At 45.7% G+C, this 25,257-nt stretch overlaps 1 long non-coding RNA gene across 3 annotated transcripts; it reads left to right on the forward strand.

Moving 5' to 3' along the window:
* The first annotated feature begins 1,135 nt into the window (after positions 1-1,135).
* LOC140407906 (uncharacterized) lies at positions 1,136-25,257 on the forward strand. 3 transcript variants are annotated; one of them, XR_011939880.1, is made up of 3 exons: positions 1,136-1,248; positions 20,100-20,185; positions 24,980-25,257. It is a non-coding gene; the product is annotated as an uncharacterized lncRNA (long non-coding RNA). The 3 variants fall into 3 exon arrangements; XR_011939881.1 differs by lacking the exon at positions 1,136-1,248 and adding an exon at positions 18,043-18,111; XR_011939879.1 differs by lacking the exon at positions 1,136-1,248 and adding an exon at positions 19,199-19,253.

The raw sequence follows: 25,257 nt of genomic DNA on the forward strand, positions 1-25,257 counted from the left end.
GGGTAGAGAATTCCAAAGATTCGCAACACTCCTAATAAAATAAATTCTCCTAATCTCGGTCCTGAGTGGCTTCACCCTTATTTTGAAATTGTGTTTCCTGGTTCGAGATGCTCCAGGCAGGGGAAACAGCTTATCTGAATCTACCCTGTTTATCCCTTTAAGTATTTTGTAGGTTTCAGTGAGATCGCCTCTCGTTCTTTGAAACTCTAGAGAATACAGGCCCAGTTTCCCCAGCCTCTCGTCATTGGACAGCCCCACCATTCCAAGAACAAGTCTGATGAACCTACGTTGCACTCCATCTATGGCAGTAATATCCTTCCTAAGGCAAGGGACCAAAACTGCACACAGTACTCTTGGTGTCGTCGAACCAAGGTTCTATACAATTGAAACAAGATTCGCTATCCCTGTATTCTTATCCTCTTGCGATAAAGGCTAACATTCCATTAGTCTTCCGAATTGCTTGTTGCACCTGCATGTTCGCTTTCAGTGACTTATTGACAAGGACACCCAGGTCCCTTTGTACATCTACACTTTCTAATCTCTTACCATTAAAAAGAATATTCTACACACCTATTTCTCCTACCAAAGTGGATAACCACACAATATTTTTCCATGTTATATTCCATCATCCACGTTCTTGCCCATTCACTAAATCTATCCAAATTCCCTTAAAGCCGCTTTGCATCTTCCTCACAACACATGTTCCCGTTTAGCTTTGTGCCATCCACAAACTTTGAAGTATTACATTTGGTCCGATTTCCAGACTATTCATATAAACTATGAACAGATGGGGCCCCTTGTGGTACCCCATTCGGCACAGCCTGCTAACGTGAGAATGGCCAGTTTATTCCTACTCTGTGTTTTCTGTCTGTTAACCAACCCTTCAATCCATGTCGGTATGGAGAATTCAAAGGACAAGAAGTGACTGGAACATCAGGGATATGCTTGTTGACTGAACACGAAGGGCTCAGTAAACAAACAATTACCTATCTGTGTTTAGTATCCATGTAGAGGGGTGCTTATCATAGGCACCAAATACAGTATTTTAAATTGAAGGAAGTGCGCGTAAATCACTTCTTCACCGTGGGCACACGATTGTATTATTCAGCCCGTTAACTCTGTTTCTCTCTCCAACAGGTGCTGTCTGACCTACTGGGTGCTTCCAGCACTTCCTGTTTTTAATTCAGATTTCCATCATCCACCATGTTTTGCTTTTATGTTGGGTTTCTGCCACATTTGCTTTGAAAGGTAAATTCCCTGGACCCGTTTTCTTCTATTATTTTTGTTTTGGCCTTCCTTCCTGTTCTCGAGCCCCAGTACATTATGCAGTACATTATAAACACTTTTAGAGGACTCCGATTGGTTGTATTATAATTATATTCTAGTCAGGGAACTTGTTTCCTGGGTTTCAATGTACAGCGTAAATCAGGAATGTAATCAACAATTCATTGCCAAGTTAATTAATCTGTTGAGGCTTTGTGTAGGAAGGTAAACCTATCCGAGTGTTACGCCTCTGTATTACATTTGTGACTTTGTTCGACCTTGAAAATCTGAGGCAAACCAAAGTGTATAGTGTTATTCGGCACAAAACATGACAGTTCCACTGCTTGTTGTCAAGGTAATTATACATTTTGGACGACAGTAAAAACACTTTAAATCGCTACAAAACAAGATTACTTTTAAACACTGGTTGTCATTGCCAACAAAGCAACTTTTACAGTTTATGAGAGAAATTTAAAAATATAAACTGCCTGGTGCTAAATATTGCGTTTACGCAACACTTAAAAATACACACAGCAATAGCTGCAGAAATAGGTTTCTAAATCTCGCTGTTATGAAGCAGACCCAGCAGGCTGGAAGTATATGCAAATATCCGATCATCAGCAAGTCTGGGAAAGTTGCCCTATTTGACTGTGGTGCTAATTATTCAGTTCGAAACCCTGAGTTCAGTCAAGTTCTTCTATTCACACTCTTGGAACAAAAATCAAAAGTATTCTTCACATGAATTTCTAAAACTTCTATAACAGAAATTAGATACTCAACTTGGTATTTAGTTCCCTTGTTTATAATTGTCATTGCACAATTACAATTGTAATGTGCTGTGATTATTTAAAATTCTTTAACTATAGATTATATTTGTAGAACCTCCTTGTAGAATTATGAGGTGCCTGTCCTGGTTTAATATTCCTGGTAAGTTTGGGCCCTCAATAGTCACGACTCCAGTGGAGCCTCTGACAAGTCACCGAGGAATTGTGCTGATTGTGTTCAGTGACCATTTCTTAAGAAGACCATAAGACCATAAGACATAGGAGCGGAAGTAAGGCCATTCGGCCCATCGAGTCCACTCCACCATTCAATCATGGCTGATTTCAACTCCATTTACCCGCTCTCTCTCCATAGCCCTTAATTCCTCGAGAAATCAAGAATTTATCAACTTCTGTCTTAAAGACACTCAACGTCCCGGCCTCCACCGCCCTCTGTGGCAATGAATTCCACAGACCCACCACTCTCTGGCTGAAGAAATTTCTCCTCATCTCTGTTCTAAAGTGACTCCCTTTTATTCTAAGGCTGTGCCCCCGAGTCCTAGTCTCCCCTGCTAATGGAAACAACTTCCCTACGTCCACCCTATCTAAGCCATTCATTATCTTGTAAGTTTCTATTAGATCTCCCCTCAACCTCCTAAACTCCAATGAATATAATCCCAGGATCCTCAGACGTTCATTGTATGTTAGGCCTACCATTCCTGGGATCATCAGTGTGAATCTCCGCTGGACCAGCTCCAGTGCCAGTATGTCCTTCCTGAGGTGTGGGGCCCAACATTGCTCACAGTATTCTAAATGGGGCCTAACTAATGCATTATAAAGGGGGACCATTTGGTTCACCTTGCTTGTCCTGGCTCTTTGTTACAGCACTTGGGTTTCACTCTTCCTGCAGTGGTGCACCTTCCTCTGCTTCAAATAATGTCAAATCCAAGACTTACATAGTCCTGGAGTTTCTGTAGAGATGGTTTGATGACCAGAACATTACGGTGCACGGTGGCGCAGTGGTTAGCATTGCTGCCCCATGGCACCGAGGTCCCAGGTTCGATCCCGGCTCTGGGTCTGAATTGAGTTGCTGAAGAACAAGTAATCAATGGAAGCTGGCCGGGGGAGAGGACTTTTGTAGATGGTGCTATTTGGGGAGCAATGTGGATTGACTGGCAGCAGCACAGCCCTTGAAAGGAGCAGCATGCAAAATGTTGAAGGGGTTGAGGAGAATGAAGATGGAAACAGCAAAGCAATCAAAAAGGAGAGGACTTCCGGTTGCGGCGATGCGGAGCTAAGCCGCACGTTTCGGCAGCTCCCGCGATTACGGACTTTCGGGCTCTCCAGAGGAGCCCCAACGGGAATTTTTCGAACTCGTCCCGTGTGGGAAGGTGAGAGAAAGGTCCCCCTTCACCGTATATGGAACGGACAAGAAGTGGAACGGCTAAAAAAGCGGCGTTGGAGCAGCGAGGGCAGCGAGGGAAGAAAAACAAGATGGCGGTGGCCGGAGATAAAGTGGAAATCGGGCCGGAGCTGCAAGAGTTTATCAAGCGCTGTTTTGAAGAGCTGCGGAAAGAGATGCTGGCGCCTATGTTGTCGGCGATCGAAGGATTAGGGCTGACCCAGAAGGCCCACGAGGTAAAGATCCAGGAGGTGCAGAAAAAAGTCGATGAGAACGAGGATGAGGTCTTGGGCCTGGCGGTGAGGGTGGAGGAGCACGAGGCGCTGCACAAGAGGTGGGCGGAAAGATTCGAAGACCTGGAGAACAGGTCGAGGAGAAAGAATCTTCGGATCCTGGGTCTTCCTGAAGGAGTGGAGGGGGCCGATGCCAGGGCATATGCGAGCACGATGCTTGAGTCGCTGATGGGTGCGGAGGCCCCTCCGAGGTCTCTGGAGCTGGATGGGGCACATCGGGTGCGGGCGAGGAGGCCCAAGGCCAATGAGCCGCCAAGGGCGATTGTGGTGAGGTTTCACCGTTTCACGGACAGAGAGAGAGGGTCTTGAGATGGGCCAAGAAAGAGCGGAGTGGCAGCTGGGAGAATGCGGAGATCTGAATCTACCCGGACTGGAGCACGGAGGTAGCAAAGAAGAGAGCGGGTTTCAACCGGACCACGGCGGTGCTGCATCGGAAGGGAGTGAGATTCGGAATGCTGCAGCCAGCGCGATTGTGGGTCACATTCCAGGATCAACATCACTACTTTGAAACGCCTGAGGAGGCTTGGACCTTTATCCAAACTGAAAAGTTGGACTCAAACTGAGGGTTTGTGGGGGTGGGGGAGGACGTTGGATGTTTGTTGTACACAGGATTTTAATCACGTGCAGGAAATGTTCCACGGGTTGGGTGATGGATGGGGATGGGTAAAGGGATCGGGTGAGAAGACTGTGCGAGAAGGTGGGCGCCGGTGCTGGAGGGAGGGGAGGCTCGGGGAGGGGGGAAATGAGATAAGGCCGCGACAGGAGCTGCGCCAGAGGGGGCGGGGCAGGCTCAGGAAAGCGCGGGCTTTTTCCCGCGCTAGGGAAGGACGGCGGAGGGCGGGGAGGGAGTGGAGGAGCGCACACGGATTGTTGGGGAGGGGAGATTCCCACACGGGGGGATCAATGGGACGGCGGGGTCAGCCGGGGTCAGCAGGAGTCAGCTGACTTACGGGAGTGTTATGGGGGGAGCAAAAGAGCTAGACTCAGGTCTAGCGGGGGGTGGGGGGGGGGGGGGGGGGGTGGGGGGGTGGGGGGGGGGAATAGGGTTGCTGCTGCACTGGCCGAGGGGCAATTGGACACAGAAGAGGTGGTCGGGGCGGAGGTCCCCCGCCTGGGGGACTGGAGGGTGAGGGCGGCGCGGGCACGGGACTGGCTTAGAAAAGGTGATGGCTAGTCGGTGGGGGGGGGGAGGTTGGAAGGCCCCCCAATCCGGCTGATAACGTATAATGTGAGGGGCCTGAATGGGCCGGTAAAGAGGGCCTGAGTGTTTACGCACTTAAAGAGACTGAAGGCAGATGTGGTCATGCTTCAGGAGACACATTTGAAGGTGGCAGACCAGGTCAGGTTAAGAAAGGGATGGGTAGGACACATATTCCATTTGGGGCTGGATGCGAAGAACAGAGGGGTGGCAATATTGGTGAGGAAGCGGGTGTCGTTTGAGGCCAAGAATATTGTAGTGGACAATGGAGGTCGATACGTGATGGTGAGCGGTAGGTTGCAGGGGACGAGGGTGGTATTGGTAAATGTATACACCCCGAACTGGGACGATGCTAGATTCATGAAGCGTATGTTGGGGCGCATTCCGGACCTGGAGGTAGGAAGCTTGATAATGGGTGGGGATTTCAACACGGTGTTGGACCCAGCACTGGATCGCTCCAGATCTAGGACCGGAAAGAGGCCGGCTGCGGCCAAGGTGCTTAGGGGGTTTATCGACCAGATGGGAGGAGTGGATCCGTGGAGGTTTGCCAGGCCGCAGGCCAGGGAATTTTCTTTTTTCTCCCACGTGCACAAAGCCTACTCCCGGATAGATTTGTTTGTTCTGATCCCGAAAGTGGAGGGAACGGAGTATTCGGCCATAGCCATTTCAAATCACGCCCCGCACTGGGTGGAACTGGAGTTGGGAGAGGAGAGGGACCAACACCCGTTGTGGTGGTTGGATATGGGACTGCTGGCAGATAAGGCGGTGTGCGGGAGGGTGAGGGGGTGCATTGAAAGGTACTTGGAGGCCAACGGCAACGGGGAGGTGCAGGTGGGGGTAGTATGGGAGGTGCTGAAGGTGGTGGTCAGGGGAGAGGTAATCTCCACCAGGGCTCATAGGGAGAAGAGAGAGGGCAGGGAAAGGGAGAGGTTAGTGGGGGAGATTTTAAGAGTGGACAGGAGATATGCAGAGGCCCCTGAAGAGGGACTACTTAGGGCAAGGCGAAATCTCCAGACGGAGTTCGACCTGTTGATCACAGGGAAGGCAGAGGCACAGTGGAGGAAAGCGCAGGGGGCGACCTACGAGTATGGGGAGAAGGCGAGTCGGATGCTGGCACACCAGCTCCGTAAGAGGATGGCAGCGAGGGAGATAGGTGGAGTCAAGGATGGAAGGGGAGCTACGGTGCGGAGTGCAGTGAAAGTAAATGAGGCATTTAAGGCCTTCTATGAGGAGCTGTACAGGTCCCAGCCCCCAGCGGGGGAAGAGGGGATGCGACGATTCTTGGACCAACTGAGGTTCCCGAGGGTGGAGGAGCAGGAGGTGGCTGGTTTGGGGGCACCAATTGGGTTGGAGGAGCTGATTAAAGGTCTGGGGAGTATGCAGGCAGGGAAGGCCCCGGGACCGGATGGGTTCCCAGTTGAGTTCTATAGGAAGTACGTAGACCTGTTAGTCCCGTTGCTAGTGAGGACTTTTAATGAGGCAAGGGAGGGAGGGACCCTGCCCCCGACAATGTCGGAAGCGACGATCTCTTTGATCCTGAAGCGGGATAAGGACCCACTGCAATGTGGGTCGTACAGGCCGATCTCGCTCCTTAACGTGGATGCTAAGTTGCTGGCAAAAGTGCTGGCTACGAGGATCGAGGACTGTGTCCCGGGGGTGATTCACGAGGACCAGACGGGATTTGTAAAGGGCAGGCAGCTAAACACCAATGTGCGGCGGCTCCTAAACGTGATAATGATGCCATCGGTGGAGGGAGAGGCACCGAGTAGAGTGGGAGTACCTTTGGGAAGTGCTGCGGAGGTTTGGGTTCGGGGGAGGGTTTATTAGCTGTGTTAAGCTCCTATATAGAGCCCCAGTGGCGAGTGTGGTTACGAATCAGCGGAGGTCGGAGTATTTTCGGCTTAATCGAGGGACGAGGCAGGGGTGCCCCCTGTCCCCCCTGTTGTTTGCATTAGCAATTGAACCCTTGGCCGTGTCACTAAGGGAGTCTAGGAAATGGAGGGGGTTGGTCCGAGGGGGAGAGGAGCATCGAGTGTCGCTTTACGCAGACGACCTGTTGTTGTATGTGGCGGATCCAGTGGAGGGTATGGTGGAGGTCATGCAGACTCTAAGGGAGTTTGGGTATTTTTTGGGCTATAAGCTCAATGTAGGGAAGAGTGAGCTCTTTGTAGTACAGTTAGGAGACCAGGAAAGGGGGTTAGATGATCTACCATTGAGGAGGGCGGAAAGGAGCTTTCGGTACTTGGGGATCCAAATAGCTCGGAGTTGGGGGGCCCTACATAAACTTAATTTGACGAGGCTGGTGGAGCAGATGGAGGAGGACTTCAAACGATGGGACATGTTGCCGCTCTCGCTAGCGGGTAGAGTGCAGTCGGTCAAAATGGTGGTCCTCCCAAGGTTTCTCTTTGTGTTCCAGTGCCTTCCAATCGTGATCACCAAGGCCTTTTTTAAGAGGGTAGGCAGGAGCATTATGGGGTTTGTGTGGGCGAATAAGACCCCGAGGGTAAGGAGGGGGTTTCTGGAGTGCAGTAGGGACAGAGGAGGGTTGGCGTTGCCGAATCTGGGTGGCTACTGCTGGGCAGCCAATGTGGCGATGATCCGTAAGTGGGTGATGGAGGGAGAGGGGGCGGCATGGAAGAGTTTGGAGATGGCGTCCTGCAAAGGAACGAGCCTGGGGGTGCTGGTGACGCTGCCGTTCTCGCCGACAAGGTACACCACGAGTCCGGTGGTGGCGGCAACGCTAAAGATCTGGGGGCAGTGGAGACGGCACAGGGGTGGAATGGGAGCCTCGGTGTGGTCCTCGATCAGGGGTAACCATTGGTTTGTCCCAGGGAGGATGGACGGGGGGTTTCAGAGCTGGTATCGGGCAGGGATTAGAAGAATGGAGGACCTGTTCATTGATGGGACGTTTGCGAACCTAGGGGCACTGGAGGAGAAGTTTGGGCTACCCCCGGGAAATGCTTTCTGGTCCATGCAAGTGAGGGCATTTGTGAGGCAACAGGTGAGGGAATTCCCGTTGCCCCCGGCACAGGAGATTCAAGATAGGGTGATTTTGGGTGTATGGGTCGGAGAGGGCAAGGTGTCGGCGATATACCAGGAGATGAAAGAAGAGGGGGAGGCGTTGGTAGAGGAGCTGAAGGCTAAATGGGAGGAGGAATTGGGGGAGGAGATTGAGTAGGGGCTGTGGGCTGATGCCCTAAGTAGGGTTAATTCCTCTTCTTCGTGTTCCAGGCTTAGCCTGATACAATTTAAGGTGGTTCATAGAGCGCATATGACAGGGGCGATGTTGAGTAGGTTCTTTGGGGTGGAGGACAGATGTGGGAGGTGCTCAGGATGTCCGGCAAACCATGTCCATATGTTTTGGTCATGCCCGGCACTGGAGGGGTTCTGGAGGGGAGTGGCGGGAACAGTATCTAAGGTGGTGAAAGTCCGGGTCAAACCAAGCTGGGGGCTAGCACTATTTGGAGTAGTGGACGAGCCGGGAGTGCAGGAGGCGAAAGAGGCTTATTTGGGGGGCATTCGAGCAAGAAAATACATGAATGAGCCGGAAAACTGACATGTACGGGAGGAATCCAATGTACAAAGCTCTGTATCATACGACTTACCATGTTCATGTCTTGCTATGCGAGCTTTCTTTCTTTTTGTTACGGTTGTTTGTAAGGGTGAAAAATGTTGTTAAAAAATTCTTAATAAATATTTATTTTTTTTAAATAAGAAGGGAAAAAAGGGTAAGAGAAACAGAGGTGGAGGAAAGAAATCAAAAACAGTGAAGGATGAAACAAACATCAATGAAAAAGGGGAGTGTAATAAAAACAGTAAAGAATAGTGGGAGAGAAATGAATTACTGGGACAGGAGAAAAGTGAAGGATGGGAAAATCTAATGTAAAAGAGTGGAAAAGCTGACGTGTAAAAGAGAAATCTGTTCTTAATTACCATTACCAGTCTCCTTATTTAGAAGCATAAGAAGCTGAAAGACTTTTCAGATTTATTGTCTGGAATAATAATTAGCTGGAGCTGGCATTGAAATATGTGTGGGTTGGCATTATTTTGTCAATGGTTGCACCTAAAGTGGAAGCCCGATTGGAGAGCTTTAAAAAAAGTCACTACATCACAATGTTCTGATTAGATGCGTAACTATTTCTGTAACCTCCCCCCCCCCCCCTTTCTGGAGGCAGTCTGCCATCTCCTTAAAACATATGCGAGAGACTTTGTGTTTTTCAATGTGATTTATATTTTTAAAGACGATCCGAACAAAACAGAAAATGAACTGAAAAGGTAAACATAGAAAAGAAACGGACCTCCTGGTTTCTAAGGAAACAAAAATAAACTGAAGTTTAGAAACCAAAACCTCTCGCAAACTTCCCCTGATTGAAAGATGCATAAAGACACAGATCAGTCCAAGGTGAGCAGTAGCAGCTGATGAGTTCAGTGGTGAAGAACAGGCAAGTTGAAGAAGGCAGAATCCGGATCCAGAGTCTGAGAAAAAGTTGCTGCAGCTGCCCCTTGAAGATAACATTGAAACATTGGTGGGTATTCCCCACTCACCAAGTGCTGCAAGACATGTGACAATTATGATGAAGATTGTGCCAATGCAGCTTGGGTTGGTTGTGCGCTGCTGTCAGCTGGGGATCAGACTAACTCCAAGAGAGGAGCTGACATTCTTTGTGAGGGACACAAGAGTTGCAGAACATTGTGACTGAGGGTGATCACTAAAGTCTGAGTGGCCTGCTGAGCCAATTCTTAGTTGTATCTGCTATTTATTGTGCAATTTATAGTTTATAATCAACCACAATTTGCCTGTTAATTCATGTTTACCTCATGTTAATTCGAGGCGCTAAAGTACAGGATAAACTTTAGTGTCTGCTTCTTTGGATCTTGCATAATAAAAAAAACCTCTGTTTAAGGACAGCACGGTGGCACAGTGGTTAGCATTGCTGCCTACGGCGCTGAGGACCGGTGTTCGAATCCCGGCCCTGGGTCACTGTCCGTATGGAGTTTGCACATTCTCCCCGTGTCTGCATGGGTTTTGCCCCCACAACCCAAAAAGATGTGCAGGGAGGTGGATTGGCCACGCTAAATTGCCCCTTAATTGGAAAAAATAATTGGGTACTCTAAATTTAAAAAAAAACTCTGTTTGAACACTGCAATCTTGTGCCTTTATTCTTTTAGTAAATAACAGGGATTTTGAATTTTGTTTGCCTTAAAAAATAGAGATGGTAACGTGTGATTAGCTGTAAACCGAATCACAGCATAGCTGCAGCACAGGAGAAGGCCTTTGGACTTATCGAGTCCACACTAAGGGTGGCGGTTTCTGGTCTCACCCATTACAGGTCTGGAAATCCCTACACAAGGTCAACTGATCTTTTTCTGATCCATCAAACTTTCTGCTCCGATCACGGCAATCACTGTGGCGAATGGGATCGGAAAATCCCATCACAACTCTCTGTAAAAGTAATTCAGCTAATCCCACTCCTCTGTCCTTTCCCAGTAATTCCGCAAATGTTTTTTTCTCCTGTGCTTCTCTAATTCCCTTTTTAAAAGCCACAATTGAAGCTCCCTCCAGACAGAGCATTCCAGACCCTAACCACTTGCTGCAAGTCATCTTTCTTTCCTTTGCCTACCAGTTAAAATCTGTGCGGTCTGGTTCTCGGCACTCCACCAAAGGGAATAGTTTATTTTGATCTACTTTGGCTACAACTCTCATGGTTTTGAATACTCTCATCAAATATCCTTTCAACCTTCTCTTATCTAAGAAAAGCAACCCAAGCTTCTCCAAAGTATCCTTGTAATTTAAATCCCCCATCCCTGGAGCCATTCTCATAAATCTTCTCTTCAACCTCTCCAAAGCCTTCTTGGAGTGCGGTGCCCAGAATTGGACCAAATACTCCAGTTGGGGAACCAGTATTGTATGAAGGTTAATCATAACTTCCTTGCTTTTGTACTCTATGCTTCTATTCATAAAGCCCAAGCAGTGATATCAAGGATACTCACTTATTTTGGGACACGTGATATGAACAGGAGGGGGGGGGGGGGGGGGGGAGGAGGAGGAAGAGAGAGAGAGAGAGAGAGAGTTTAGTAAAATAAGTCATGCAGGTTAAAACACCCAGACAACGTGTCCATGGATGATCCAAGACTGTCTGTGTGGAGTTTGCACGTTCTTCCCGTGTCTGCGTGGGTTTCTTCCGGGTGCTCCGGTTTCCTCCCACAGTCCAAAGCAGTGCAGGCTGGGTGGATTGGCCTTTCTAAATTGCGCTTTAATGTCCAAAGGTCAGGTAAGGTTACAAGATTACGGGGATAGGGTGGGGGAGTGGGTCTAGGTTCGGATCCTCTTTCGAAGGGTCGGTGCAGACTAGATGAACTGAATAGCCTCCTTCTGCACTGTAGGGATTCTGTGATGCTATGAAAATGTGGACTGGCCTCTATATGGGACAGGCAGTGAGGGCAGCAGAGAATATAAATCAGTGGATTGTGCCCAGCCATATTCAATCTTTTGTGAAGAAAGAACCCAGATTACTTTGTCTCCATAAATCCCCTTTTATCTTATATGGTCTCTCGCCATGTTTCCTACCAAGATGCATCACTTCACATTTCTTTGCATTAAATATCATTGCCATGTACCGATCTATTGTGCTTTAGGCCTATCGCTATCCTCAGTTTACAATACTTTCAAAGTTTGTGACATCTGCTAATTTTGAAATTAAGCCCTACACAGCCAAGATCATATCCTTAATAGAGAACATTTAAATGCATTCAACCAAAGTTCTGATTATCCCTTGCATTACTCATTTCAGCTCCCTGGCCTCTGCTGGGAATAAAGAGTCACCATAAAATCTACACCCCATCACCAAACACAGGTCACTGGAAACTGCATTACAAAACCTTTGGATAATAATATAATTCAGTGTTTTTCAAACTTTTGTTCCTGGGACCCACTTGTACAAACCGGTTGACCTTTAGGACCCATACCGGCATTCATGACCCATGCTGGCCGACCTTCGCTACCCACGCTCGCCGACCTTCACGACACACGCCGGCCGACCTTCCGAATACACCATTTTGCTTACCTTTAATGCGACAGGTGAGCCTGCTTGGTCCTTACAATCTCACTTGCTTTGTCATTCAATGTTACATTTTTGCTCAGGAATTCAGCTGACAATGTAAGCTCTTGCTGCATCCTTTATAAAAAATCAAGACGTTTATCCTCAAACTCACCATGCTTAGTCTTGAAAGGCCTTTGAAGTTTTGAGGGTTTTAAACTTTCACTTGCCAGTACTACCCTGATTTGCATTGACAAAATTAACAAAGCCATACCTCAAGAAATCATCTTTATACTGCTTTGTTCTTGATTTCAGTTTTTTCTTAATTGTTTGTTCACCAGAGGTCCTGGAGCTCTGGTTACAGCTCACACCTGCACTGCTTTGTCCTGCCATGGACTCTCCTGTGAAGCTTTCTCCAGTAGATTAAATTCTGAGATCCTGACTTGTTTGTGTCTCTGCCCCCCTCTTACTTAATTACAAAATGATCCATCTTCAGTTCTTTACACAGTCCTGTTGCTTGTTTGCTGCCAAATATAAAATGGAAGAATCTCTCCCCCATAGTTTCGTGCTCAGAATATGTGATGTCACTGTTCGGGGCATGTGACCTGCTCTCTGCCATCGCTTCTGGCGGGATGACTCCATGGATTAAAAAAAATCTGGTCCTTGGACAGCACGCTGTTGTCAGGAGGAGGCGGTCTGCTCCGCTGGGCTCTGGGCCTGCGCACTGCTAGATCCGGCTGAGGGCGCATGCATGCACGGGGCAGTCGGCATTCTTGAAATCCAGGAACGCCACGATCAATCCTGACACGCGCTTGCGACTCACCCGCAGATTGTGACCCTGAGTTTGAAAATGACTAGTGTCATTTATACCAAACATCAAGCATTTACAGTGCAGTACGAGATCAATATATTACAAATTCTGTAGTTTTATAATGGTAGTGATATCCAGAAATCAACATTTATTAATGTTTGTTCTAATCAGGTGATAATCTATTATCATGTGACTTCAAAACACATGTAACTGATGAAGTGTGTATTTGCAAAATGTGCAGGTCTATCTTAAGTGCATGGATAAAAATAAACTATAAAATAGATGTGGGCACTATCCAGCGACTGTAGTTAAAGTCCGCTGAACGCAGCGTTTAGCGGGTGTTTCATGGTGGCAGCAGCACCGGGAAACACGCTCTATTCAACAGCACCTTGCTGTTCTTTTGGCCGTAGGGAGATTCTCTCTGCCGAGGCTGCACTTTGAGCATCAGCTCATCAGCAGGAAAGGCTCCTCGCAGATTGGGGCACCATTTTGGAAGAGTGCCCCGAATCCACCCCCCTTTTGAGCCCCTCCCTCACCTCCCTCTAACCTTGGGGAGGTCATCGGAAACTCCTCCCAAATTCCTACTCCCCCCCAACTCCCCTTCTACCTAGTAAGGTCCCGCCGGGCCCGGTTCCTGGCAGTCAACCTGGCACCTGGGCACCCTGGCAGTGCCAGCATGGCATCTTTGCAGTGCCTCTGGCACCGCCACCCAAGATGGCACTGCCAGGGTGCCAGGCTGGCAGTGCCATGATGCCCAGGTACCAGAGAGAGCCGGGGGGGTGGGGGGGGCACCCAACCCTGTCTCCAACACCCGGGATTCTCCATTGGCCACCATTGAGCCGTATGGTTCATTTAAATATGCAGATCTAAATCACGCCCAGTGAGTGCGAGATCCAGATCACGACATCTCACGTGATTCCGTTGAATCTTGCACGAGGTTTCTAGCATTGCTAATCTGGTGAGAGGCCTCATTCCGAGACCAAGTTGGACACGACAAGACGGCTGAATCGCGCCGGTTGCATTTCAAGTTCAGTGTGAAAAGGATAAGGGAAGTCAGGCAAGCACTGATAAGGTGTAGTCAGCCTTTCCAGGATATTAAGCACCTCCCCATGCATGCTGAAGTATTATGAGCCTCAAAATATATTTGCTGCCTTATTTGTGAATTTGAGGGAGCCTTGTTTTCTTCACCTCATTGACCTTAAATATTAGTAATTAATATCAGTGACAATGATATGCCAGATACTGACAGGTTTATTGGAAGACAAGTTTGCATTGTTTCCCTTATTCATTAAAATCTCAAAACATACTTTGGAAAAGCCTCAGCGATATATTAAAAATTATGTTTCAATTATGGCAAAACCTATTATGTGGAAGTAGATATCTAGGACTTTACATCCAGCTGAATGTCATTTGGAGATTACAAGCCTTGAAGACAGTTTTATTTTCATTACATAGCTTTTTATTTCATTACCAAGCTATTTAAGTCTCCTTTGCAGTTCAAAATCATTAAAGACAGTTTGGATCATTTATGCTGGGATCAAGATGTCTTAAGTGCTCAATAAATGCAGAATAAAGCTTAAGCGAACGCAAGGATAGAGCGGACAAGAAAAAGCGACTAAAATATTGTCCATTAATCCCTTATTTAACTTTAATCTCCGAGCTGCCCCTGACATAGAGCTACATAGTACCTCCTTACACGTTTACTCCATCTTCTCTAAACACTGTACCGTATGTGTTGTCTTCTTTAACATCTTCAGTGATCAAAAGTTTTAAATATTCTCCAAAGACTCTCACACTCAAAGCTCAATGCCAAGCTGTAGTTTCCCTACTGCCACAACAATGCTCCTAATGTTTTACCATTCATTTATTGCAGATCCCCCCTTTCCTTGGCCCCTTGTGTCTCGCTGCTTCTGTTACTCTGTGTCTATCCACACCTATTTACCATCTTCCACCCTGATCAGCCTTATCGCTTTCCCTTCCCATCTATTTATTTTTTAATGATTCTTGATGGCCACCTCAAGTGTTTCTCACAGTCTCATTGTCACTGTTCATGGAGTTTCTTCACATTCTCTACCAATTTTAAGTTACAGTGAACCAGGAAGCCTCCATGTAAAATCTATACCAAATATTTCAGGATATACATGGAAAGGTCAGCAGTCAGGAAGTCCAGTGGGACTACACATTTTAAAGCACTTGTACTCAACATCTTCTCAGCAGCTGATATGGTCCAACATTGTTCCAACATGCTATGCCACTATCGTGCCCCGATATTTGATCTTTTGTTTGACTTGCCAGTGGCTTAGAGGAAAACTTTTAATTGGTTGTCACCTTGTGGAATAGTTTTGCATTCCCTTACTCGAGATAAAAGCATCATTAGTGTTTGACCATAGATATAAATGCAAGTATAAATTAATCACAAGGTGACTTATTCCTTATTTATGCTAGCTTTCGACAAGCTGATAAAAAAAAGCTGACCATTTTGAAATCTATCCTCCAAATGGATATGGTATCATAACAATTTATGTTACCTCATGAAGAGGGGGAGATGGATTATCCATTTGGCACTTCTAGCTGAAGAGGGTTGCAAATGCTTTGTGAGCCCTATCTTTTGAGCTTGAGCTTCTTGGAGGTTAGGGATGTTCATGGAGCTTTCATCTCCCGTTAGTTATTTCATTCATGAATGGATCTAGAAGTACTACAGAACTTTGATATAGTTGTGCAATCATTTAGTTCTATCTATAACATACTGCTTCATATGATGAAGCATCCTCATTGACCTGAAATGCTAATCCTGTTTCTCTACACAGGTGCCACGGAGCTTGCTGAATATTTACAGCATTCTCTTTTTTATTTCAACATAATTTCCCTGCTTTTGAGCTTGATGCTTCTATTTATGAAACCCACAATCTCACATGATTTGCTAACTGCTCTCTCATTGTGTCCTTCCAACGGTTCATGCACATGAAGCCCCAGGCCTCATTGCCCCTGTACATTTTTGAGAACCTTTTCGTCAATAGTGCCTCGCCCTAAATGCATCACACCAAACTTCCCTGTATTAAATGCATCTACCGCTTGACTATCCATTTGTTAACCAGCCTTTCATGTGGTACTTTCTCAAAATCTTTCTTGAAAATAGACAAAATTTGTTCTTTCCCTTCATCCACCTTTTTTGTTGACCAAAGAAATTCAATTTGTTGGGCAAGGAAAGTTCCTGATGATTACAACCTTACCTCAACTAATGAATAAGTTGGTTTATATGTTTTGGAGGTGGAATTAGGTGGTCTTAGTGACGGCATGAACATGAGGCCTGAGGGTCATCTCGGGATCAAATATGACACCAAGGTTGTGAACACACTGTTGCCAGGAAGAGGGATGGAGTCAACAACTAGGTTATATCAAACGCTATGGGTCCTGACAAAATCCCAGAAGTAAGACATGTGCTCCAGAAGGAGCTGTGACTCTAGCCAGTTCCAATACAGGCACATCACAGTATCAATCCCAGTGAAAAACTGGCCATGCATGCCATATCCACAAAAAGCAGGGCAAATCCAACCTATTCATTTATTAAATGAATGAAATGAAAATCGCTTATTGTCACAAGTAGGCTTCAAATGAAGTCACTGTGAAAAGCCCCTAGTTGCCACATTCCGGCACCTGTTCGGGGAGGCTGGTACGGGAATTGAACCGTGCTGCTGGCCTGCCTTGGTCTGCTTTAAAAGCCAGTGATTTAGCCTTGTGCTAAACCAGCCCCTATTTATCACCCAGCAGTCTACTCTCAAACATCAACAAAGTGATGGACGGTGTCAATTACAGAGGCATCATGATCAGCAATAACCTGTTCACTGATGTTGGGCTTGGATTCTGCCAGGTCTACTTAGCTCCAGAACCCATTAGTCTTGGTCGAAATATGAACAAAAGAACTGAACTCGAGTGACTGCCTTTCACATCAAGACAGCATTTGACCGAATGCGACCTCAAGACTTGGGCTGATAAGTGGCAAGTGACATTTCAGGATGTAATTGCATTAGAGAAGGTACAAAGGAGAAAGATTCTGGATAAAAGCAAATTACTGCAGATACTGGAATCTGAAACCAAAGAGAAAATGCTGGAAAATCTCAGCAGGCCTAAGGGAAAATGCTGGAAAATCAGCTTTGACAAAGGGTCACCTGGACTCGAAACATTAGCTCTTTTCTCTCCCTACAGATGCTGCCAGACTTGCAGAGGTTTTCCAGCATTTTCTCTTTGGTTATCGAAAGATTTTGCCAGGACTGGTAAATTGCAGCTATGAGAAAGGATTTGATAGGTTGGAGATGTTCTCCTTGGAACAGAGGAGACTGAGAGAAGATTTGATTGAGATGTCCAAAATTGTGGGGGGGGGGATAGAGTGGATGGGAAGGGCTTATTTAGTAGAGTGGTCAGTGTGGGTGCAAAGATACGTTAAAGATAAACTGCAGCAACTCATCAAGAATTCTGCAACGCACCTCCCAAATCTGTGCCCTCTATGACCTAGAACGACATAAGTAGAACAAATTGTACAAATTGTGAAAAAGTACATCGCCCTTTCTTCAGCGTGACTAGATCAAAAACTTGGAACTGCCTACTCATGAGAATACCTTCACCGATCAGGCTGCAGTGAGTTAAAAAGGTGGTTATCCACCACCTTTGGATTTTGTTTATTGTCACGTGTACCGAGGTACAGTGAAAAGTATTTTTCTGCGAGCAGCTCAACAGATCATTAAGTACATGAAAAGAAAAGGAAATAAAAGAAAATACATAATAGGGCAACACAAGGTACACAATGTAACTACCTAACACCGGCATCGGGTGAAGCATACAGGGGTGTAGTGTTAATGAGGTCAGTCCATAAGAGGGTCATTTAGGAGTCTGGTAACAGCGGGGAAGAAGCTGTTTTTGAGTCTGTTTGTGCGTGTTCTCAGACTTTTGTATCTCCTGCCCGATGGAAGAAGTCCATTTAATAATAATAATAATAAAATAATAATAATAATTTGACCGTGCAAGATAAATTAGAGAGGGGTTAATAATGGTGGCGATGCCCACTTTCCACAAATCAATAAACAAAAAGCTGATGATGGTCATAGGTATACGATAAGTAAACTTGCATATGTGGAAATTATAGCTTTTAACAGCAATGTACAATCTTAAAGGAAGATTCAGGAAAACATCCAGCATATAATCCTCTAAATTTTAGACCACCTAGATAGCTAGCTGGGATACATTATTAGGATTTTAACATTAACCTTGCCGGGCAAGGTGAACTCCTGACAATGCCAGTGCTTTGTAAACTAAACAAGCTGGCTTGACAACATTTACATAGCTACCATTAAGGTAAGAAGTCACAAGGTGATATCAACATTGCTTGAATTCTAAAGTACACAAAAGGTGTAACTCACCAAGATAAAAAGGGAGAATGTTTAACTTGATTTTAAATAATCCAATTTTAATCCTTTTCATCTACAAACTAAAGTGAAAGAAATTGATCATTTTGTTTTGTAAGCAGCAGTTAACCAGGTTTATTTGAATGATCAAGGTTTTTTATTTTTGGTGATTGTGAACTTTAATGAACAAATGCTAATTTTAAAAAATGTTTCAAACATTGATTTGAATTGTTAATAAATCAGTTTAATGTAGCAACCTGCAACTTCTGGGCATTCAAAAATTCTTTAAAAGGGTATTGAATTTGTGGAAGAAAAGTTGCAAGCAAATTCAAAAAAGATTTCCAAGCACAAAGTGTAAATTTTTGCCAAATACATCTGTGCATCACTTATGTAGAATATAATACCATCCTGTTTTGCATCATGCTGAAAATAGATTTTAGAATGCAATTTTTAAATATTATTATTTTGTAGAGCTCTCTGCAAGTGTAAGGTCAGCAGGTAATAGGGAAGGCAACTGGAACGTTTACATTTATTTCAAAGGGAATGGAGATTAAAAATAGGCAAATCTGTGCTTCTATGACCTAGAAGGACAAAAGTAGAATAAGTTATACAACATTGTGAAAATGTATGTCGCCCTTTCTTCAGCGTGACTAGATCAAAATCTTGGAACTGCCTACTTAACTGTACCATGAGAATACCTTCACCATTCAGGCTGCAGTGAGTTAAAAAAAGGTGGTTATCCGCCACCTTTGCAAGGTCAATAAGAGAGGGGTTAATAATTGCAGGCCTTGGCCGTGATGCCCACTTTCCACGAATCAATAAACAAAAAGTTGATGATGGTCACAGGTATATGATAAGTCAACTTTCATATGTGGAAATTATGGCTTTTAACAGCAGTGTACAATCTGAAAGGAAGATTCAGGAAAACATCCAGCATATAATCCTCTAGATTTTAAACTACCTAGCTAGGATACATTATTAGGATTTTAATTGGAAGATAAAACTTTAACCTTGCCGGGCAAGGTGAACTCCTGACAATGCTTTGTAAACTAAACAAGCAGGCTTGACAACACTTACATAGCTACCATTAAGGTAAGGAATCACAAGGTGATGTCAACATTGCTTGAATTCTAAAGTACACAAAAGGTGTGACTCACCAAGATACAAAGGGCAAGCTACAAGAATGTTTTGCTTCATTGTAAATTAATCTACAAACTAAAATGAAAGAAATTGATCATTTTGTTTTGTAAGCAGTAGTAAACCAGGTTTATTTCATAGAATTTACAGTGCAGAAGGAGGCCATTCGGCACATCGAGTCTGCACCGGCTCTTGGAAAGAGCACCCCACCCAAGTCCACCCCACCACCCTATCCCCATAACACAGTAACCCTAGCCAACACTAAGGGCAATTTTTGGACACTAAGGATAATTTAGCATGGCCAATCCTCCTAACCTGCACATCTTTGGACTGTGGGAGGAAACCGGAGCAAACCCACGCACTCACGGGGAGAACGTGCAGACTCTGCACAGACAGTGACCCAAGCCGGGAATTGAACGTGGGACCCTGGAGCTGTGAAGCAGTTGTGCTAACCACTATGCTACCATGCTGCATTTGAATTATCAAGTTTTTTTTTGGTGATTGTGAACTTTAATGAACTAATGCTAATTTTAAAAAAATTATCAAACATTGATTTGAATTGCTAATAAATCAGTTTAATTTAGCAACCTGCAACTTCTGGGCATTCAACAATTCTTTAAAAGGGTATTGAATTTGTGGAAGAAAAGTTGCAAGCAAATTAAAAAAAGATTTTCGAAGCACAAAGTATAAATTGTGCATCACTTGTGTAGAATATAATGTGTAGAATATAATGCCACCCTGTTTTGCATCATGCTGAAAATAATTTTTAGAATGCAATGTTTAAACATTATTATTTTGTAGATCTCTCTGCAAGTGTAAGGTCAGCTAATGGGGACGGCAACTGGAACGTTCGCATTTATTTCAAAGGGAATGGAATTTAAAAATAGGTAAGTCTTGTTAAAACTATACAAGGGACTGCACCTGGAATACCATGTCCAGTTTTTGTCCCCTGATCTAAGGGTATACTGGCATTGGAGGCATTCAAAGAAGGTTCACTAGACCAATCCCATATATGGAGGGATTTTCTTCTGAAGAGAGGTGGAGTAATAATAATTTTTTTTAGTGTTACATGTAAACTTACATTAACACTGCATTGAAGTTACTGTGAAAATATCCTAGTGCCACACTCCGGCGCCTGTTCGGGTACACTGAGGATGAATTCAGACTGTCCAATTCACCTAACAAGCAGGTCTTTCAGGACCTGTGGGAGGAATCCCATGCAGACACGGGGAGAACGTGCAGACTCCGCACAGACAGTGACCCAAGCTGGGAATCGAACACGGGTTCCTGGCACTGTGAAGCAACAGTGTTAACCACTGTGCTACCGTGACGCCTATAATAGGTTGAGCCTGTACTCATTGGAGTTTAGAAGTATGAGACATATAGGATTCTCAGGGGATTTGGCAGGGTGGAGGGTTTATAAAAATAAATTTATAGCACCCAATTTTTTTTTCCAATTAAGGGGCAATTTAGTGTGGCCAATCCGCCTAATCTGCACATCTTTGGGTTGTGGGGTTGAAACCCATGCAGACATGGGGAGAATATGAAAACTCCACAGTGACCCGGGGCCGGGATCGAACCTGGGTCCTCAGCACCGTAGGCAGCAGTGCTAACCACTGCGCCATTGACAGGATAGAGTTAATAGAACATAGAACATACAGTGCAGAAGCAGGCCATTCGGCCCATTGAGTCTGCACCGACTCACTTAAGCCCTCACTTCCACCCTATCCCTGTAACCCAATAATCCCATCTAACCTTTTTCTGAGAAAACAAATTCTCCTCATCGCTGTCTTTAATGGGAGACCCTTAATTTTTTTGTAATAAATTTAGAGTACCCAATTATTTTTTTCCAATTAAGGGGCAATTTATCATGGCCAATCCATCTAACCTGCACATCTTTGGACTGTGGGAGGAAACCGGAGCACCCGGAGGAACCCCACGCATCACGGGGAGAACGTGCAGACTCCGCACAGATAATGACCCAGCAGGGAATCGAACCTGGGACCCTGGCGCTGTGAAGCCACAGCGCTACCGTGCTGCCCTAAAGGTTGCTCCCCCTTCTGGGAGAGTCTAGTACCCGAAGCATAATTTCAGAGTAGGGGATAGCCCATTTAAGACAGAGGAAAAATCTATTCTCTCTGAGGGTAGTGAATCTGTGGCATTCTTTACTGCAGAGAGCTGTAGAGGCTGGGTCATTCCGTATGTTCAGGGTTGAGCTAGACAATCAGTAAAGGAATCGGGGGTTATGGGGATGAGTGGAGTTGCGGATTATCACATCAGTTATGACCTCATTGAATGGTAGAGCAGACTCGATGGGCCACCTTTGCTCCTACAGCTTTTGGTCTGTAGTGTCTGTGATTCTGGAGCAGCCAAAAAAAAAGAGGCTAGATTATTACACTTGGCTGTTGAAATGCTGGCTGTAATTCCAAAACGGTAAACTTCAGTTTTTCCAACCAATTTTGCTTCATCACTCAAATTTTAGACAATCAGAAAGTAGGGAATAGGGATTTGTGCTCCATACGGAAACTCCTTTTGAGAGGAAACAGAAAATATGTGCACTGACTTTTATGTTGTAGCTGCAAACTTAAAACATTTGTCACTACAGATGGTCTTTGTAGCCTTTAAGCAAACTAGAAACCGATTTAAAAGATTAATTTAAGATTCATCCAATCAAATCCGAGGAACAGCTGTACAAAACTATTCAAACTGCTCTGGATTGTTGAACAGATTCAATTCCTAGCAAATGTCCTTGACATTATGAATTCCAACTGCATTAGACCTTTTGCTGAATATGATTGGAAAAATAAGGTTTTTTGAAAGAAAAAAAGAAATTGGAAATAAAACGATGTTTTAGTTTATCCTGAATTTTGCAATAAACGGAGTCCTCATTTAGTTCCTCTGTTGTCAGCACGGCAACAGTAATAAATCCACAGACTGAGCTACCATCTGTGAATCTTCTCACCAAATAGCACCATCAGCATGTTCTACTCCAAATAACAGAACTCAACTAAAATGGAAAAAAACAGATTGTCCACATGGGCCACTGTGCCTATTCTATAAACTACAAATAATAACTGTGATAGAGAAGTTTTAAAAAGAATCAATAGAAGTAGAAATATTCTAAATAAACCAATTAAGTTCCAAAGATACTCTCGTCACTCATAACTGTTACATCCAGTCCATGTCCTCTTGATCCCCAGATCATAACTTTTTAAAAAATAGAAAGTTAGAGTACCCAAATAATTTTTTCCGATTGAGGGGCAATTTAGCATGGCCAATCCACCTAACCTGCACATCTTTGGCTTGTGGGGGTGAAACCCACGCAAATACAGGTAGAATGTGCAAACTCCACACGGGCAGTGACCCAGGGCCGGGATTCGAACCTGGGACCTTGGCACCATGAGGCAGCAGTGCTACCATTGCACCATCGCGCTGCCCTCCCCGGGACATAACTTGACTGCATAATCCAGGCTGATACTTCAGTGCAGTATGAGGTTAAACTGAGGTCATGTCAGCCTGTTCTATCAGCTGGGTAAGGCCCAATTGCTGATTGTCACTCCACCTGGAAAGTTTACTTATCCAACGTCCCTCACGTAAGAATGAGAAAGTATATGAATTAAATTTTATGAGGAGTCTAAAGATCTTGTAGGTCTTCATTAGGTGCCGAGTAACTCAAGAGAAAACAAATGGATAACTTTGTTCCTTCGCATCTGTTGTTAATGCTGTTGAGAAAGGAACCATGGACCAGCGACTCTTGTTCTGCAGGCATGCTTCATCAATTTTAGATTTGCCAGACATTTGCACAAGATATCGAATGGCCTAGCCAGCAACCCTCAAACGGAACACTGAAAGCTGTTCAAAAGAGGGCCCAACAGAGTTCCGTTGATGGCGGAGCGGGAGGCGGTCGCACAATGGAGGGCTCCCGTTCGGGAACGGCATTTTCGGGGCTTTAAGCCCGGTCCCAGGGTCCACGGAGGCGGCAAAAGCAGGAAGAAACAGTGAACGCACAGTGAAGAAAAATGTTGAGGGTAAGCAAAAAAATTGTCCGTAAAGAAAACAGCTGAAGGTCTGTCGGGGAGTGGAAAGGTCACCGTGGGGTCACCAAGGAAAATGGAGGCTGGAGCACCAGGGGAAGCCGCATTTCTTACGGCTGAAGAAATAACTAAGGTGATGGCTGCGGAATTCAAAAGGCAGTTTACAAGATACATGGAGACAATGAGGAAGGAGATGAGAGAGGTTTTGAGTGCGCGGCTGGTGGAGGAGGCGATTTCCCCGGTGATGACGGCGGTGGCGAGCGCAGTGGCGGAGGTGCAAGAGCAAGGGGAGGCGCTGAAGGAAGCCTTGCCTCGATGGGGAAGGAAATGGACATTAACAAGGATCTGCGAGGAAAAATGGAAGACCTGGAAAACAGATCCGGGCAACAGAATTTGAGGATTGTGGGGCTGCCTGAAGGAGTTGAAGGACCGAGGCCGATTGAGTATTTTGCCGCGATGCTGGTGAAACTATTGGGGGAGGATCCTCCCGATATGAACTGGATCGGGCTCATCGGTCGTGGAGGCCTGTACCAATGGCGAGTGAGCCGCCAAGGGTAGTGACTCTGTGCTTCCGTAGGTACAGTGTGAAGAAGGTCCTGAGCTGGGCCAAGCAGAAGCGGGTGGTGTAGTGGGCTGGAGCTGGTATACGTGTATACCAGGACTTTAGGGTGGAGCTGGCGAGGAGGCGGGCTGCCTTCAACCGGGTGAAGAGGGCACTGTACATTAGCAAGATGCAGTGCGGCATTGTATATCCAGCGAAGCTGAGGGTGACTTACAAGCTCAGGGACTTTTATTTCGGAACTGCAGGGGCATTTGCGAAGGCAGAAGGACTGTGGCAGAACTGAGAAATGGCCATGTGCCGATGTGACCTCATGACTGACTGTATTTTCTTTTTTTTTGTTTCACTGCGTGCGGGTGTATGGGCTAAAGGAGCCAATGTTGTATATATTTGGACAAGGGAAGTGATGGGACTTTCACTTGAAATGAGGGCTCTTTGGGGTGTAGGTGGATATGCGGGGTTTGTGATTTCTGGGCTTTCCTAGGGCCGGGCAAGGGGGAAAGGGACCTGGGCGGGGGCCTCCATGCTGGCTGGTTTAAGCCGGCCAGTGAACGGGAGTGAGGTGGGAGGAGGGGCTGCGGCCATCGGAGCCTGGCACAACAGGGTCCGAGTGGTCTAGCCGGGGTGTAAAGTTGGGAGGAAAGGAACCGAGGTTGGGGGGAGGAGTTTCACAAGAGGCAGTGGACGGAAGGAGTTGGAGACTGGGGGGGGGGGGGGGAAGGGGGTGTACAACTCTTGGGTATAATGTACGGTACTCTTTCAGAGGTTGGATGGCGTTGAGTGTAGGGGGGGGGCGGAGTGGACTCTATAGGTCAATGGTGACCATGGGCGGTCCCGGACTCCTTTTTCTTTTTTGTTTCCAACGTGGGAGGGTTTGTTTTATGGGATGCATATATTGACAGGTGGGCCGTTGATTGGGGTGGTGGGAGGATGGGATCGTTGGTATTGTTAAGGGGATTGATTTTGTATTTGTTACCGTTTACTGTTTGTGAGTGGGGTGTAAATTTTGAAGGAAAATGTGAAAATGGAGAATAAAAACATTTAAAAAAAAAAGAGGGCCCAACAAATTTTCAATTTTATTTTTATAGGCCCAGAAGCACATGTTCCTACAGGACGAATAAAAAACACTGCCTCACTACCGGGAACCCTGCCCGTCATAATACACATGGGATTTACAAGGTGGAAATGATTCAACACCCCGTGAGCCTCGCTGAATACAAGCTCCCCTCATAAAGTGGGGACTCTAAATCATGCAGTCATCTTCTGTATAAAGCTGACCAGTTTGGGTACTGACAGGAGACACCGGCTGGGATCTTTCGTGCTGTGTAAATGATGGTTATTATAATAAACCTTTATTTCCTTTTAA

This window comes from Scyliorhinus torazame, chromosome 2, assembly GCF_047496885.1.
Source record: "Scyliorhinus torazame isolate Kashiwa2021f chromosome 2, sScyTor2.1, whole genome shotgun sequence".
Classification (NCBI taxonomy): Eukaryota; Metazoa; Chordata; class Chondrichthyes; order Carcharhiniformes; family Scyliorhinidae; genus Scyliorhinus; species Scyliorhinus torazame.